This window comes from Python bivittatus, unplaced genomic scaffold (genome assembly GCF_059951505.1).
Source record: "Python bivittatus isolate LINGU-HERP-01145 unplaced genomic scaffold, Pbiv_v1 ctg000700_np1212, whole genome shotgun sequence".
NCBI classification, from domain to species: Eukaryota; Metazoa; Chordata; class Lepidosauria; order Squamata; family Pythonidae; genus Python; species Python bivittatus.
The window spans coordinates 76034260-76048992 of record NW_028277098.1 but is presented as its reverse complement, the minus strand read 5'-3'; the positions used below and the strand labels follow the sequence as shown (position 1 = coordinate 76048992).

Below are 14733 nucleotides of genomic sequence, written 5' to 3'. Positions count from 1 at the left end.
CTTCCCACATAAGTTCAATAAGTATGTGAATCTAGCAAACAGCAGTTCTATCAATGTCAATACAGTACACACACAAGGAACTAATTGGAATATTTAATTCCTCCAAACAAGCAAGTAGGCCCTATTCAGCAGAAAGGTGTTTGGGGGGGGGGCGGGATTTTTTTGTGTGTGGGATGCGTGAAATGTTCTAATCTTAAAACAAGGCTAATTTTAAAAGCAAAGGAATGAAAACTCTGTTAAAACTTCAACAAAATTTAATTGAAATAGAATGGGATTAGGGTAGTCATATTGCCTCAGAGGCAGGCAGACAACCAGATGTTTGTCACCAGTCACCACCACTTCAGCAAAAAGAAGCATCAGTTCAGCTTTGACCCCAAAGGTCCTGCAGGAATTTGTTTTGCTGGGGCTCCCTCTCCAGTCAATCTTTCTCTGGTGACAGGTTGATCTAGAATGGCTCCCTCTGTGACATGAGCTCCTTAAATGCCTACTGCTCCCCTCCAGAATCATGTCCAGAACTCCACCCAGATCCCCTAAGCCAATAACTATAGTGACATGATTGTTCCTGTTCGTATACTGGCCCAGGCAGGTTACCAGTGCAAAATATAATATAGCAATTGCAAGAAACAAGACAATTTCTAATCACAGCAGCTAGAAAAGAACAACCTTTAAAACATTTCTATCAGGAACAATCATGTTTCAGTCCATACCCTAAAACAGTGTTTTTCAAACTTGGCAACTTTAAGATGTGTGGACTTCAACTCCCAGAATTCCTCAGCCAGTATGTTGAAGTCCACACATCTTAAAGTTGCCAAGTTTGAAAAACATTGTCCTAAAACAAAGTAGCCCCATTTTGGTCTCCTGACCTGAACAAAATATCCGAAATATGGAAAACAGGCTATCTAAATACAGCCGTTCCATGCACAGAATGGTTTGTATGTAGAACATTTTGCATCTCCTTAGTGAGGAGAATTATATCTTGTTGACAATCTCGGGTAACCAAATTACCATAAGCATAGGAAACTCCTATGTTGGTCTATGACTATAATAAAGATTTGATTTGACAGGAAACTCCAGACGTAGAAGGAGGAGACCCGTGGTGGCTTGTGGTGGCAAAAAATCAGGAGTCTAGTAGCACCTTCTCCAACTAATGAGTTTTATTCAAAGGGATAAGCTTTCAAAATTTCCCTGATACTTCCTAATATCAAATTAGAAGACATACACTTTTATAGTACAGTATATGTAGGAGGTAGAGTAGGTGTCAGATATAACTGCCATTGGTAATCAAAGTTTATGAATTGAGAGTAGGAAAATGGGAGAAGAGTTCAGATGAGTGCACTGACGGCTGGCAAGCAGTATACATTATGAACCTTGCAGATGGTATGTCTAGAAAGTATACCTGTAAATGTGACTAGAGCTAGATACAAGATGTTGTGAGATTTAAATTGGAATCATTGAACCAGCACTAAACTAACTGCAAAATGAATGTTTTGATTTGGCAACAGCCTTTTGATCGGCTTTCCAACATCAGACTTTAAAGTTCCAATTCTGAACTTTTCAGAGAATTGATTAATTTCTACTTAAAATTCAAGATGGGAGACTAAACTCTGGGACTTTTAAGCTATAACATGTTTAAAAATTCTTGTCTTAAGTCTCACTATTTCATTTCTGATCTAATACCAGCAGAAGTGATTGCAACTGACTGAAAGTGCTATTTGCTTCTCAGAGTAGAGAAAGAGAATGATAGAGCATGAAAAAGAAGCAGAAACAGCAAAAGACATGCTATTAAAGAGTATGGCAGCTGTAATATTGTATACTTCCTATGCTTTAGCCTCAGCCTATTGTGCTTTTTGCATAGAAGACAAATATAAAGTAACCTAAGAACCGTCACTGATATCTTAGTATGGAAAGGCTTCTCCAGAGAAGGAAAGAACATGGCTCAACTTCCAGGCCAACATTTCTCAGGCATTTACTCTAATTCCTGTCTTTCTTTTCTGGTTGATTGATTGATTTAAACAATTTATATTGCCATCCATCTCACAAAAGTGACTTTGGGTAGCATGCAAGGATTAAAAACAACAACTTTTAAGAAATGAGTCAATGGAAGGAAGGAAAATAGAAAGATTTCTCCCCTCTGTCCCTTGGTTAGGACACTTGTACAGGATCTTAAAGGAAGTGATTTCTTTTTTAGCCCACTATATTTTATTGTGCTGGGGCTCACCTCAAAGGAGCAAGTGGGGAAGAGACTTGGCAGTAAGACACTGGTGTGGTGATGCATACAAGGGACATTCAACAGAGTGTGTAATCTCCTGAGCCATAGAAGACTACAGACCACCCTTTACTCCAGGGGCAATCTCAGGGTGGGGTATGTATGTGTGTGTGTGTGTGTGTGTGTGTGTGTGTGTGTCAGAAAAGTTAATATGGTAACCATGACCCTGTGATCAAAGGCCCTCCACTTTTTTTACATGCATTGCATCACTATGTAGATTCAAGAAATTAAATATTGATTTAAGGGGGCAATCTTTTTACCCGTTCTGCTCTGAACAATGGGGAAAGATTATTTGTCAATCTTATGTTTTATAGGTAAGTGTGGAGAAAAGCAGATAGGGAAAAGAACAAATATTGTTATGGTGACTGTGTTTCCTGAGACTTGCTGCTCAGGACTATGGACAAGATACAGTTTATTTCTGGAGCTTATCCAGCTTATCTGTCTGAAGCAGTTTAGTTGGAATGGGGCAACATAGGAAGACCTCCCTTTCTGTATTAAAAGAATAGTGACTGGCACCACCCTAAGGAATTTGCAGTGTTTTGCTTGCTGGCTTGGGAAGTTTAGGTTCAGTGGCTGAAAGCTAATAAATGCTATCGGACTAGACCTGTACTGTCTCGTGGAGTTCTTTGGGCTGAACCTGACATCAATCTCTCCAGACTGAACCTAAACCAGCAAGCAAAACACCACGAATTCCTTAGGGTGGTGCCAGTCTCATCCTCTTAACCTTCCCACACTCATGCTGGGGGCTAAGGAAATGCTTATCTCCCCGAGCGCGGCCTTCATCAAACCATTCCATCACATCATCTCTGCTATTCTCAAACTGCTGAGAATATGCAGAGATCACAATAAGCCAGTCAGAACTCACTCAAGCTGACCAATAGGAGAGAAATGGAATGGCATCCAATTAATACCCCATCCTCTCAAAAATCCCCTCACCAGCACTCCACACAAACAAGGAATAAAACAAATCAACAGCAGTCCACTTGAAGGAAATCAGGAGAAAAACATCTAAACTGGCCATCTATTCCTCAGCTACATTTAAATCTCTCCAAAGTTGAAATGATGGCATATTGGCAAGAAAGGGAGAGAACCCAGGAGCCCAGAAGTGGGATGAGTCAAGCATTCCTGCCAATAGGAAAAAGGACTGTCTTTATGCTCTGCAGAATAACCGTACTGCAAAGAAAACACCAGCTTTCTTCTGCTTTTGCACAGATTGCAGCGGAGCTACAACAAATCTGACTCCGTTCTCAGAACTACCCAGTTGTGATGTTGTGAAATTGCACTGGTCTAGAGCTGGTCCCAAACCAGCCACAGTCCTTCTCTGGAGATGCCCTTAGGGCTTCAAGCTTGATGCTTAAACTACCATTAAATATGCATGGACATGGTAAATTCATATTACCGTGTTAATAAAATTCATATTACCTTGCCATGACTCTGCTTTTATACTAATATCAATGTATTTTCTAATGCCTTAATATATTTGAGAAACATAATCCTTGGATTCTTATTTAGCTTTTTTTCTACAATGATTTTCATGTAAAGAAGAATAAAGACCCCAGGTTTCAAATGTTTGCCCAATCGTAAAAGAAAGAAGGGATAAAAAGGTCCAATGACTTTCACAATCAGGAACTCTTGAAAGCATACAAAGCAGAGCAAATGCTAAAATTCTAGAGCAGTTAGTAGTGGCTAAATCCTTCATCTTCAAGCTTCCTCCAAATTTACATAAAAGTAATAAAGTCCTAGATGGACAGAGAGAAATGAATTATCTTGAAGTGCTAACTTCATCCTTGTTAATCTCTAGGGGCACTTACTGTTATAGAATTGGTCAGATTCCCTTGTCCTGATTGAAGGAGACAGTTATTCTGGCTTCTCATCAAATGCTTAGTACAGACTTTAGCAAAAACACTGAGAAGCAAGCATTTTATGTTCTCTCTTTAGTGCCAATGTACTATTTGGATTTTCTATTTCATATGCAACACCAGTTAATGTTGGAAAAATTATATAATGATTCTAAAATTCTTGTATCACATTGAACAAGCATGCTGTGAATTTCCAGTCATATTTCATCTTTCATTTTAGTAGTTGGGTGGAAACAGGATATAGAATTTGAGATTGTAATCCAATATACTGTTGGATTACAATCCCAATCAGTCCCAGATAGCATCGGGGATGATGAGAGTAGTTCAACTAAAACTGGAAAACCAAAATGATACATTTGCTTAAGATCACTGTATAAGTATGGAATCTTATAATAGACCATTCTCTCTATGATTACACAGAAGAACTGCTAAACAGTTATTATTTAAAAACCTAAAACAGTGCAATTGCAATTTGTTTTAAAAAGCCATTAATTGTTTGAAAATGTGCAGCTCTGTGCAGCCAGAAAGAGCAAGAACTCAGATTAATTGAACAGCTGTTCCCAATTCCATATTTTCAGACATGCAACAGATTTTTTTTAAATCCCACTAATTTCCTGCCTGCAAACCCCTTCTCTCCATGAGATTTCGTAGCAAAGTACCAACTTTATTTTTTAGAAATTATCTTATTACTATCATTAATAATATTGAATGAACGAAAGATCAAGATTTTTTTTCTCTCTCTCTCTCCCTTTCTTTGGCTTCTGTTTTCTTCTTTTCTCAGCTGTGTACTTCTGTGGCACTTAAAAGCAGACATGGCTGCCACAGCTTCACTCCTTGGTAGACTTTGTCTCTACCCTTCCCCAAAGATATACTAAAACCATACCTAGCAGCAAGAAATGTAGTATAAGACTGAAGCCCATTGTACTCACTCAGCTGTAGTCACTCAAAAGAATTGTCATAATGGCTGTCTAAAAAGAAAAGGAAATATTGATGGAAATTGCCATTGGGGAAAATGGGTTGGGATATACTTTGTATATCTCTTGAATGAACCAGATGTCACAATGAAAGGATGAACTGCTTATGTACATTGGCTTATGGCTCACTATTCGTTATTATTCATTGATTGGTTGCTTCTATGCATTCAGCTTTTTTCATTAAGAGAAAAGGTCTTCAACTGGCTTTGTTCTCACCCATTTTAGAATGCCGCCAGGAAGACCTAGCTTTACATTGTCTTTTTATTTCACTCGTCCCATCTATTTACCTTAGTCAATCAATCTGGCTCAATCTTCTATTTGTTCTTCTACAGCTAAGTATTGATTCTCTACCTTTACAAATAGTTGGTTGTTCATGCTGTAACTACTGATGAATTTGAAATTTGATTTATCTGAAGGCAAGATCAGATGCACATTTTGTAGACTGTATAGATATACAGGCGACCACGTGTGGAATCCAAACACATGTTGGATTTTCTGACCCTCTACGTTCTTTGAAGCTGAGATGAGATAGGGTAATAGTAACTCATATACAGGAGGCGTATGGTTAACATTTACAGGCAGGAAATATTAGAAAGCCATGAGAACTAAAAAACCTTGGAAAAAAAAAAGGGGGGAATGTGAGAAAACTAGGTGATGTTTTTGGCTGGTAGCAAGGCACAGATGCATTTATTGCTTCTTGTATGGCAAAGCTAATGCAATGAGACATTTTTTAAAATCCTGGCCACACACCACCAATTAATCTTTCATCAAGAAAGTTCATTGTTACTGCCTGAAGCACATGGCAACACTACTGGATTTCACCTGTCTGCACTCTCCCTTTAGGGCTGCCTTTTTTAGAGTATTCCTTATGGAGACAGCATGATAATTCGTTGAGTTTTGCTTCTTCTTTGTACAGCAGACAAACTGTCAATGTGAGTCTTCATAAAGCAAATAATACATATCTGACCTATATCTGAGTGCACAGATGCATAGTTTTATGCAACAGAATGTAGCTTTATCTTTTCTGTTCCATCTGTTGTTCCATGGAGGTAAATAAGTGTGTGCATGTGTGTGTGGGTAGGTGTAAAGCATTTACCAACACTTACTATTCCAATGCCAAAATGTGTTTGTTTTTTACCATTGCCCACTTAAATGTAGGTCTCTTCATAGGAACAATAGGGTTGCCATAGATTTAATCCCTGACTTTTCAAGATAGGGCTAGATAAAACCCCATTTTGAAAGTCTGGAAAGCTACTGCCAACCATAATAACAGAATACTATGCTAGAGCAATAAAAATAGAAATATCTGCTTCTTCACCAGTTGATACTAGGAAGCACAGCCAGCCAGGTACGCTTGGTGTGTTGTTGCAAGGCATTGTGTTAATGAGATGCTCCAGAATATTCCTCAAACTCTCCAGAGTATTTTGGAAAAGGACAGTCATGACCTCCTGTTTCTCTTATTGGCAGCTATTCAACTAATAGAAGATTGGTGTTGGATTCTGTCTTACATGTTTTTAATTTTATGAGATTTAACTCTGAAAAAAATATGGTATGAAGGAGAAAAAAGAGGAAGATACTGGGGGGAGGGGTGGCGGAAGGAGTCAGAATCTTTCCTGAGTCCTTTTTTCTTCCTTTTCCTTATTATTTAGGAGGGAAATCTGACAGAATGTACTGCCTTCTGGTGGTCATCTGGATTTTTGCAGCCCAGATTTAGTAGCTTTTATGTAACACAAAATAGTAATTTTGGATTAAGATTCTGAACTTATATTTTATTACCAACATTATTATTAGTTTTTTATTTCCTCCCCAAGAACTCTGATTGATCTCTTCTGTTATGGCTCTAGCAGATTTTTTAAATATTCTCTAAGCTGTTTATTTCTTATTTCTATCTTATTTCTCCCCGTTTTACATTTTGATGTTACTATTTTTACTATGTTTGTATATTCATTTCATTTTTAACATTTAATTGAAAGTTGCATTTTATATGCTTGTTGTAAAAGGTGCAATTGATATATATATTAAATACATGTTATTTATCATTATCACTTGGCTTTAATGCTTGGCAAGAATAACTTGCAGGTGGCTCTGCCATTACAGTATGCATTTCTCTATCTTACTCATACCCACAACCATCTAGAATATGGTATGATTGCAGTTTAATTCACATTGTGCTCATAACAATGAGGGAAGTAGTTCCAGGCGCTCCGGCTAAAGTAATAAAAATGATAAGTTGTTATATAATTTTTTCCAGGATCTCTGCAGATCTAGATTTCTTTCTGGGGCTATTTTCAAGAAGATTTGGGGGAAACTTCTTAGAGACATATGTATACTGCTAGTATTCTAATCACTCTAGATAAAATGACTGTTGAGATCCCGTCCAAATTTGAATCAATGGAAATAGCTTAACCAGTTAAAATCAGTTGTAATAAAATGACGATTTCATTAAAATGCAGTCATTTGGTGCAGTAATTGTAGGATCCACTGGGTGAATCTAATGAATGTCATCAAAAATGGAACCAGCTGTAATTTTGTATTTTTCCAAGAATCATATATTGGCTAGATATTGGAATGGCATTATCACAAATTCTGACTTCAATGACATAAAAGTATTCTGTGAATCTATTTATGACAAGTCCAGTCTCAGATGGTGTACTTTAAGCAGGTGCCACACATTTCACTGTGATAAAGAAATCTTGCCATGTACATCTTTTTTGAATATCCAGCGCTAGCAATGTTCCCATCTATTTTGAAATGTTACTCTACTGAGTCTTCACTCATTTGTCATGCAGTTAATACAGCTTTGGAAGACAGAGCTTTTGCACATGTACAATATAGCTTCATGCAAAAAGCAAAGCATTTGTACACTGGGACCTGCCAACTCATCTGTATATTTTGAGACCTGCCTTATCTGGATAGCTTTGCTTCCTGATTTCTTCTTCTTCTTTTTTTTTGTCACACTAGTTTGCAGGAGTTTTGATGCAGCTAGTGATAGCAGAAAGGAAAAATCTCTTTCCTGCACGTAGAAAGCCTTAAAGTCTTGTGGAGAAGTAAACAGCAGGAGTGAAAGAACACTGTAATTTATATTTAGTGATGAAAACAGCCCTATCTGCGAGTGTACAGAGCCTGTGCTCAGGGAAAGAAAAGCAAATTTGAGGTACATTTTATAACACCTGCTGACAGAACAAGGCGGAAGGACTGTAAGAGATGATCAATGTTGCAAAGTGATGTGGCCAGGCAAAGAAAATAAACAAGCAACCAGGACCACGAAGAGTAGATAAAACTGCATTTTCTTCTCCTAAGCAACTATAACAATTATGGGATAAGCTTGTAGGATTGTTATGGCTTGTATATACTATGCATTCTGGTGGCTACCCATGAAACCTGGAATGGTTGCTATCTGTCCAAAAGTTTTTATTGCAAACCATCTTGACTTACAGTGTGCTCAGAACAGCCATTGATAAATGGGAAACCACTGCCTACTTCTTGGCAAGACTTCCTGTAGTTGCAACTCAAGCACAACTACATGGATACTGGTGCCTCTTTCGTTTTTGGGCAAATTGTTCACTAAAGCTGCCATATCTGAATTGTTTGCAGAAAATGTCTGCAAATGGGAAAGATCCTAGTCCATGCATCTCTAAAGAAGAAAACTGAAGTTTCCTTAGAGAAAATCCATTTATTCCATTTACTTCAGCAGCTGTTGGTCTCCAGAAACTCAGGCAAAAATGTTTTCTGAGATCTAACAAAAATATTTTGAAATCTAACATCCTGTTAATTAGAGAAATCAACAATTGTCCCTACATGCAGATAGGGATGAGAAAGAAATTACTTTGGTTCACCTCTTAAAAATAAAACTTCATTTGGGATTCTCCAACAAATTTTTGAACTGGAGTACAAGTATACTTAAATATATACAGTAGAAAGAAATGAGCACAGACATGCATATACTTGGAGAAAGAAGACCGAGCATGTGCTTCAAAAACTTCTGAAGCCAAAACTGAAACAAAGAGATGCCCCCCTCATTACATGCCACGTGCCTTCTACTGCACGGTTATAGCCTTTCAATGTGGTCATCTATGGAAATATAAATATAGTATTTGGTATAGTTATTTTTTTATTTATTTACCATATTTATAAACTACTCCAATTGGTTGAAACTCTGGGTGATGTACAACAAAGTCGACTAAGACTACTAGAAATAAATAAAAAATATAAAATAATATAAAATAACACAGTAGCTGACATAATGGTTCCCTGCTATCTCTCAAGAGAGCCAAGTGTAGTGGTTAAAGACATCAGGCTAGAAGCCAGGAGAGTATGAGCCCTAGGCTTATCTTAGGTATGAAGCCAGCAGGGTGACCTTGGGCCAGTCCCTCTCTCTCAGCCCTAGGAAGTAGGCAATGGCAAACCACTCCTTGCTATCAAGTGTTCTCCTTCTGTAGTCGAATGAAAAGTATTAATGAATTCAAAATTAATTATTAATTCTAATTTATAAATGTATAATTATAATTCATAAAACTAATTATGAATTTTGGATAATGAATAATCCTGCAATTGCAAATAACACACACTTCTGGCTTGTTGCACAATTACAAGGTATGTGTCTTTTGCCCATATTCTAAACAGAGCAGATATTGTATTATAGTATGCCATTATGATATCCACCTATGAAAGGGGTTCCAATTTAGATCCAGCCTTAAAAATCAATTCCTAATTTCAGTGACAATGGGACAATTGTGACAATGGGACAATTTCTGTTTGGCATCTCTGTTTTCTTTAACCACTTTGTTTCTACCTAGTTCATAATGGACTCTTACTTCTTTCCATATTTAAGGATTCACTTAGTTTGTGGACATAGTCTATGATCTGTGATCCTATATTCAGTTTGTGTTAATGTTGTGGCTTTTATGACTGTATAAAATTATATTCAATGTGAAACACAGGGTGGGGATATTGGGACCTTCTTCTGCCCTCCCCCTAACCAATTTCAGCTCAAATATCAAATATCTTTCTGTACCTGCATTTAGAAGCTATAACTATTCTGTTAGTTTACAATATCTTACAGAATGACTTTTACAAGTTTATTGGTCTCCTGAATAACCTAGAAATATTTATTTATAGTACATTAAAAAGATCAAGCAACCTTTTCTTGCATATAAAAATGTTAATTCCAGTTTAAGATTAAACAATAAAACTCACTTCTGATGTTGCTGCAGTGGCAATTATTATTTTTCATATACTTTTGATATTTTGCAATAGAATATTCATGCAGAAGCCCTTTCAGTGGATTGTTATTACATGTCTTTGCTTTCATCTGATGGAGAAATGTAGGATACTTGCTAACAAATTGAATTTAATTGCCCCTAATCATTTTGCAAAAGAGAAAAGTTAAATTCTTGGTTTCTCCACAGGGTAGGTATTGATTCTAAGGGTGATGGCACACAAATTTTGTAAGGTAAACCCCTGCTTTCCTATTAAAACATATTTCTTAAATATCGATAGTTGGTAGGTTCAGGAGGCAATACCACAGTTTCAAAAGGATTTGCACACAGTGCTATCTGTTTGTCAGGGTTAAGTGCACTTAGCAAACTATTGTTGAGGGAGTTACATTTTTTCTCCTTTTGGAAGTCTTTTTATAAAGTCATACTGGCATGTCTCGTTGTACTTTTGGATTGCTACAGTTTTCTGCTCTAATCATAGTAATTAGTACTAGGTGAGTTGTGTCTACATCAGTTTTGCCTGCTTGACACATCATAGCCTTGAACATACTCATGTACCCACACAAACACACAAACTATAACTTGCACAGCCTAAGATAACTCTTCTGTTAAGTTATCCAGGCTTCAGAGCCAGGCACCTTGATATCCAGTTCAGAAGACTGCAGGGAAATGCCCCTCCTTTTTCTAAACAGAACATATCAAGCCTGAAAAGCTGCATTCAAAACCCTTTAGTAGAACCTGTGATCAAGCAGAATATAGCATAGTGATATTTTATTATATGGAGCTTACATATTCAGCCATATAATTTTAGCCCAGTTGAACAGTTAACTGGCCTCTTCTTTCAGACTTAGAATTCACAAGGAATGACTGCATCAATTAATTTTTCCCCCCTCTCCCATCGAAGGTATCTTCCTTCAGTGTCTCTCTAACTAAACAAACATCTTTTTTCTAGTCGGGCATCATTCAAGGATAATAGGAATATGAATATCCTTCCTCCCATCATGTTGTGCAGAGCCAGAAAACACAGCTTTACTTTCTAGATCAAGGGGTAGGGGAGGAACCAACTACATAAAATCTATCATGTAGCAAGTGGCCATAATTTTGCTATTAAAGAGCATCAAATATTGTACATAGAACCTACTAACTGAGTTTTGCCTAAGTCCGCTTCTTTTTCAAAGAATATCCCAGTTGCAAGATTTATTGATTAAACTGGGATGGAGGAGAAGATAAGGACAGTGGTTTTGAAAACATTTCAGATATTGATGGGTGGCACTTGTGTATAAGTAGGCAGAATTAAACAAATTCAGTCCTTATCTACTTAGAAACTAAAAGATCTGCAGAACTGACTAGAAGTAGATGGATAGTATAAGTACTTTTTTATTGATCAGTTCTACAAGTGAGTAAAATCAGCTATGCTGACTCAAAATCCTGGGAATTGTAATCCCTCCACGTCTGGAAGGCATCAGACGAGAGAGGTTGCAGTGATGGTGAACCTTTTGAGCTCGGCATGTCAAATATGCGGAAAATGCCTAACCTGACTCTGCTGACGTGTCACTCCAGTGGTGCTGTGTATTATATAAAGAAATGTCAAATAATTACAAAATGATTTACAAAAATGAAATATGAGTAAAACAAACTCAGTTTCTTTGGTAACTCAAACAGGGAGAATAGTTGTTGTTGGGTGGTGGTGAACACTGGTGTGTCGCCCAAAGCATTGTGACATGTCATCTTCGATGCGCATGTCACAGGTTCGCCATCACTGCACCAATAGTTCTAGCAAATGTTTATAACAGTGGCGTATTTTTATATATATGTGTATATACAGTATGATACATATAGTTTTTTTCTTATATAAGATTGCCAATTCCAGCTCCCATCATCTTTTTATATAGTGTCAGAAATAGATCATATTTGCAGTGTAGTATTATGATGGAATACAATGAGTAGCTCCAACTTTGGGATTGGATAGGGAGCAAATAAAATAAAGAGGCTAAAAGGAAGAAAACAAGTAGTGTGATTCTGGAAGTTGTACGGAGATGTAAAACTTTGGTGCTTCTACTTCAGTAAAGTCAGGTATATGAAACTACAGTACATATTATGAGTGAAAAAGATCAGTGACGAAGTTCCATAGCTCCCTCCAAAATATGTATGTAATTCAGTGTTCTGCACATTTTGATGTCACTACACTAAACATACTGGGAACAGAACATCATGTAAGTTGTGCTACTTATTATGGTGGGCCAAGCATGGAGGGCCATGACACACAACTCAAGGCTCCCCAAAACCTTGAGTGTAGCTCCCAGAGATCTCCAAAAATTGTTAATTGAATTACAATTTTTAATGTGACAGGAGTAGACAGTAATTAACTATATGACTTTGGAGTAATCCTATTAACAATATTTAATCATCTTTAAATGAAATCTAATCCAATTACTATTTTTTGGCATGAGGACTCTAGCATGCCATTCAGAGGCATCTTGAGCCTGAGCTGTGAAAATGAAGTTAATGGATTTTGGAGCCTGAATTTACTGGGGAATGTCATCCTGTTTGCTCAGACTGCTGGCTGACATTTCCCCCCCTCACTGTGTAATAAACTGTTGACAAAAATGTTGCAAGTCTTTAGTGTCACCTCCTTCCCCCAAAGATTCTCAGCGTACAAAGGTTCCTTTGAACATCCCATGATGTGAAAAAGGGGAAATGTTGATAATGAGGATGTGTTTTGGCACACATCCCACATTGCTTTGTGTTATATATCTCTGGACTGAATTATCAGCAGTGCATAACCTCCTGGCTACAGGAACGTTCCAGTGTCTAAACATTATTTACCACCCTGTGTAGCTACATCAATGCTGAGTTACTGCTAGGACTGAGGTAGTTCTGAATCTTGCATGACACTGGAATATGCCAGTTAGAATTTCATTGCTGTGTTCTGTACTGTCCTCTTTCAACTGGTTCTCCTTTATGCACTGACGTTTAGCACAAAAAAGGCAGATTTTATAGCCTTTTACTAGCCATTGAAATCTACCAAGTAGAGGTCTTCCTGAAGCTCTATACTGTATTTACAGGCATATTCATTTATCTCAGGGATGGGCAACCTGAAGTGGTGTTTTCTACCAGTTGGAGGCAGGAAGCACACAAACATTGTAATGTAGGCCTTAAAATAGGCTTCAGAATACCAAAGAAACATCCTCAAAACAGAAACAAAGAAACCCTAGCACCACTCATAAGCACATCACAGTCCTGCTCCATTTGATTTTAGCTCTACCCACTGCAGTGCTTTGCATTTCAAAAAGCATTAAATACAGTCCTCAGCTACAGTATCAAAATGATATCCACTCATTTTAGGCTGAGAGATTCAGTCTGCTCATACCAGAGACTTCAAGTTGAATTCCCGCTATCTGCAGGGCTTGAACAAATTGAGTATTCTGAGAGAAAAGATAACCATTCTCTGGCTTTCTGAGATTGTTCTGCTATACCCGCTCACTATCCCTAAAATTCCGGCACTTGATAGTTCATTGAGATTCTGTTTAGCATATTTCTCCTGAATTTCAGGCATTTGCCTTTGCAGTTCCCTTGTGTGCATAATTAGCGTTCTTCTTTTGGGGAAGAAATTGTCGAGAAGACATTTTGCAATGGAACTAAGAGGCCTGGAAGCTGTTTTCAGTGGAAATGGCAGTTGCAGAAGATCATTAGATTGCTATCAAGAAGGGTTCCTTTAACAAGGAAGGAGATAAGTGTGTCAATAAAATCAGTAGTGAAAGTATTTGCTTGTTGCAGTTTTGAGGCTACAGCCAAGTGCTAAAAGGAACAGAACGACTTGAATTCCTTTTATCTTCCTAGACAGATAAATTCATTATTCATTATCATTCTTTACAGTTGTCATTCCTTAAGAGGGGCAAAAATACAAAATGACTAAGCTGGAATCATTAAGCAGAATAACTGATTCTGTACATTTTTCCTCCAAATAAATTTCACTTTACTGAGTATGAATTAATTCCAGATAGGTTTGCATATAATTTCAGATTTATTTTCTCATAACTGTTATGGATCAATTAAACATTTCCTTAGAAACAATTTATTTACAGTTGATCATGGTTTAAAGAACAGCCGAGAGAGAAAATGGCAGAGGGGAAGATTATATTTGTATTACTTATTTATAAGATTTTTATACTGCTTTAATCCAACAGAACTTTAATTGGTACACACTGTAATAAAGCAAGAAATAATAATCAAGAACGGTAAAATAATATGACAATAATTGCCAGTTGCTAACTATGTCTTCATGCTCTGGTGCCAGTTCCACTTAAACTGATCCATCTCCAAAGGCCTTCCAGAAAAGCCAAGTCTTGACAAGTCTCTTGAAGGCCATGGAAGCAACTGCCATTCTCAGGAGTGAGCTGACCAGAATGTCCCACCAA

General features: G+C 37.3%; 1 protein-coding gene across 11 annotated transcripts in view; it reads right to left on the bottom strand.

The window, feature by feature from the left end:
* Positions 1–14733, bottom strand: part of RALY (RALY heterogeneous nuclear ribonucleoprotein) — a 248357-nt gene that overhangs the window by 214311 nt on the left and 19313 nt on the right. The gene's annotated exons all lie outside the window — the stretch shown is intronic.